Source organism: Sinohyriopsis cumingii, unplaced genomic scaffold (genome assembly GCF_028554795.1).
Source record: "Sinohyriopsis cumingii isolate HCF-2022 unplaced genomic scaffold, ASM2855479v2 utg000160l, whole genome shotgun sequence".
NCBI lineage: Eukaryota > Metazoa > Mollusca > Bivalvia > Unionida > Unionidae > Sinohyriopsis > Sinohyriopsis cumingii.
Window position 1 is genome coordinate 10,951,379 of NW_028315873.1, and position 4,704 is coordinate 10,956,082.

The 4,704-nt window shown below is 37.2% G+C and overlaps 1 pseudogene; it reads left to right on the forward strand.

Annotated features, from left to right (window-relative positions):
- Positions 1-1,240: 1,240 nt before the first annotated feature.
- LOC149774771 (uncharacterized) lies at positions 1,241-3,989 on the forward strand (annotated as a pseudogene).
- The last annotated feature ends 715 nt before the right edge of the window (positions 3,990-4,704 follow it).

Below are 4,704 nucleotides of genomic sequence, written 5' to 3' on the forward strand. Positions count from 1 at the left end.
TTGACGTTATTCGGCTTAACTAACTTTTGCCGTCATTCCAGAGAAATCGTCGCATGACACAGGTGAAAATCTGATTCGCTTGTTTATCCGGGGATGATCCAGAGAGAATGAAAGACAGTGATAAAACTTATGTGCTGACAGACCAAGCACTTGAGGGAGTGCGAGAGAGACAGACAGAGACAGACAGAGAGACTGAAAGGGGTAAATCTGATATACTGACAGACCAAGCAACTGAGAGAGAGAGAGAGAGAGAGAGAGAGAGAGAGAGAGAGAGAGTGAGAGAGACAGAGAGATGTGGTTTAAGGATTTGGAAATATTACCATAGGGCATTTTTCGTATTGTCAATCTGTATGATTTTCTGTTGGTCGATTATGCCTGACCAACCAACACATTGAGAGAGAGAGACAGACAGAGAGACAGAGAGAGACAGAGAGGGAGAGGGGGTGGATCATCTTTCAGACATTGTAATTTTTAGAATTTTAGTATAGGTTTAAGAAACGCAGTATGAGTGTACCTGCTAACCATGACGTTTACACTATAATCTTTACAGGCTATTGCAGTTTTGTGTCATTGGTGTAAAGTGCGCATATACCGTTACAACGCCTCAGATTCCAATAGGTTATTGTGTATGTGTTTGTGTTTTTGGACTTTAAACGTAGTTTTAAAAGTTTTTTAGTCATATCGCTATGATGTCTGCAGTGTGGCAGTTTACAGTGATGTCTAGCATTGGGGTATGATGTCACAGAATTGTATAAATACTTTTGTTTATTAAATACATGTACTCGAGTTTCGTTTATTGTGTACAACGATACCCGAGAGTTGTTTATTTATTTTCTATAAAGATTTCGAGATAGTGAATTCAGTTCATTCTATGCCTCACGTGCGAAGTGCTTTCTATTAGAAGAACCGAATACTTCCAGCGCACCGAGATGTATTGCTTCATCGTCTGTGCATAAATGCCTCACCGTAAGACACAATCTTTACATTACATTACGTAACGTCTTGTCAGTGAGCGGTCTACTGATTCTGTTTGCTTGAATACAACAAGGAATACAAATTAGATTATGTGAATGACAACAAAAGGTATCGTCTTGTCTATCAGTATTCACGCATGCAACAAATCAAGTTACAAATAATCATCAGCATGAAACATAAATTGCTGTAGATAAGGTTTTTGTTCATTGATTCATTAATAACGGTAATTTAAGAGCTACCCTGCGCTTATCTGCGCCAAGCCAAAATGGCTACTGAATATGCAAAAAAATCCATAAATGGAGACGCTTTCTTGAAGCAATGCTTCAAAACGGAAGAAGAAGACGTTAAGGAAGGAAAGTTTTTTAAGACATTCAGAGACCCTTGGGCCCAGGTCATCGACATGTCAAAAATCCTGGTCCATAACAGACCAAACACCATCACAATCCTTGCCGCTCTAGCGGTAAAAGACATACACACACACAACATAGACACCTTCTATCACCTAGGAAGGTGGATGTACCTCCTCTATCCTAAGAAAAGGAGTTTTTACTCGCAGATGGGAATATCATGTTTGCGACAAGGTGTCTAGGGTGACCCCTCCATAACAAAGCTAATAGTTAGGAAATATGCGAAATCTATCGCTCCAAATTTCCAATGGAAATCCCCCTATAAATTTTCTAGGAGGGTTTCCAAAAGATGAGGGGATTAAAGTACATAGTGTCAGGTGAGACACTTACAAAGCAATGCCGGGTTTATGCGCTGGTAAGATTGACATTAATGACGCTCCAAAGGTACCATAATTTTGCAAAATCTATGGTCTGCCGGTGCAAACCTGGTACTATATTTGCTACATAACGAGTCCATGAAGCAGTTGTGGTACAATAGGTCATGATAAATGAAAATTCAAAAACCATCCAAAAACCAAAATCAGCAACAAGAAAAAAATTTAGACACAGAACCAGGCCAACCAAAATAAATCCAAAATGCTCAAGCTGCTGCCGCAGCCCCATCACTAGCAATATCAATACGAACAACATAAATACCTACTCGAGAATAATAAACACCACAAACACCGCAAACATCACAAGAATTAATACCTTCAATCATTTCGAATAGACACACCACTGCAAGAACAAACCCGTCACCCACTAGTAACATGGAAACAGACACAACTTTGGACGCAACTTCAAAAAAACTGGAAAAGGCATTTAAAAAAAAAAACTAAAGAAAAGAATACTCTCCCAAACGAAATGACAATACCAAAGGTCAACCACAACAAAAGCAGCAAACAAATATAACAGGCACACTAAACACAACAACAATAAAACAATGCTTAAAGAAATGAAAAGCAAGCCCCAACTGACACCTCCAATGGCAGACAACAATAATGCAAAACCACAAGCAATACAAAACCACCAAACACAACATACAGAAGAAACGAATCACACATATACATCAAAGAGCAAACTGGACAACTAAACTCCCCCATCAAGCCCCCAAAAACAAAATATCCCCGATGTACCGGATAAGGCAAACCCCACATTTGAAGGAACCAGAAGAAAGCTGACTTCGATGCAATCAAAACATAATTCGAAAACACATTCCCCAACAATAACAATGACAAAGAACCAGGTACAATGTAAAATTAAACTTTACTTTAAATATTACAAACCAGAAAAACAAACATAAATATAGAAGACAACCATTTTCGATTCGAAATGGAAAAACAAGACAGAATTAAGTTACTGTCAATAGACTAGATTTAATAAAATCCAAACACCTAATTAAGTTAACTAAAACATACGATATCATTTTGTATACAAAAAATGCACAATATCCAACAGAAAGTAATAAATTTTGTGGAATACCAATTGAGCGCTCCTTTTGTAACACAAATTTTTTATATCAACCCTAAATCAGGAGTGGGAATTATAATTAATAATAGAACACTGCAAATGTATTTGAAAACTTTTCTCACACCACCCGAATTAAAGGGAAGAATGATGCACATATATGTTGATTTGACCAATTAACAATCACCACTAACCCGTAACTAGTCATTGACTAAAATTTTAATTCTATCGAGAACACATAAATGATTAGTTGTTGGTAATTTTTGTCCCACAACACATTTTTCCAACATGTTAGATATTTAAAGAAATATCACTGTCCTTTCTTGCATTACTCATACTATCTTTGTCAATAGTTTTGGTATTTGCAGAGTGAACATTGTAATATCCATTTAAAACTGGTACCAAGATCACAACTTAGAGACATTTTACATCGTTTCGATGAAACTGGCATCCAAAGCAGAAGTAGAAGACGACTGCATCGCAGAGTTGTTAACGTAGCTGGACCTAATCATTTAGGGCATAAGTTGATTAGATGGCATTTTGTCACTGTTGGAGGCATTTGATGGCTTCAGTCGCTTCATCGCCTTGCTTGAATGCACAGATAAAGCCAAAGCTGAAACTCTCATAAACTGGTTTTTAAGGCGTGTGCACGGATTTGGACTACCGTTAAGGGTCAGGTCTGACCAAGGCATGGAAAACACTAAACTAGCTGACTACATGATTAGAGCCGGTGGACCAAATTGTGATAGCATGATTACAGTCAAAAGTACGCATGACCAGCGCATTGAGCGTTTATGGAGATATGCATATGAAAGGGTTCTAAGTTATTATTATGATCTCTTCCATTTCATCGAAGATGAGGAGACGTTTGACATCATGAATGATGTACATATTTTTGCTTTTCATCATTTGTTCCTTTCAAAAATTAACGAGAAGCTGAACATTTGGTTAAATGCATGGACAAGGCATAGAGTACGTACAGTCAGATTATCTCTGATAAGGATGTAAACAGCAGGGCTCATGAATGATCCCATTGACAGTCCACTGGCAGATGCTGAAAAATATCATGTTGAAGGCACTATAGACTTAGATGATGCTGAATACAATCAATATTTGTACGACAATCAATCACAACGGAGGAACGATGTGAACAAGAACTGAATTTAAAGTGCCCCAACAACTGGACCTCGTCCAATCATGGAATTGTTATTTACGGAGACGGTATTCGAATTATAGAACAGTACACTAAAGACACCACCGAATCTTCAGTGCACTGAACAAAAATTAAGATACTCGACCCGTTTGAGTTGTGGAAACTAGATGTTAAAATACAAGAAGATCAATGAGACATTAAATGATAATTTAATTGCTTTGAAATAATATACAAATATTTATTATTTCGAGCTCGATAATGTTTGAAACAAATCACTCTGTAAGGATCTGACATGCTACTGTTGCAAAATAATGCTCAGCACTTCAAGATAACACTGTTCCTTTTAGCACCCAAGTGTTTAAAGCATCACTGATATTCTTCACCAATAACAACATTGTCAAGCCAGCGACTGTTGACGCCACATTGGCATCATTTTGATTTAAACAAATTAGACATTACTTAGGAATAAATACATTATAATAAGTCAGCACAATCTCAGTACGAGTTATCTAGGAGAAGCTGCCATAACAAAATTTCATGATGGCAATTGCAATGGCCATAACAGAAGTCTGGTCTGAAAATATGTTGAAGCATGTTGGTTACCATCTTCAGTGTTAATGCTGTTGGAGTGCCCGGTGTACAAAATTGTTTTAAAGATGGCAGATTACAAGTTAGCTGAAAACAAAAAATACCTTTATTAGCAAAAGAAGTTTAAATAAATGA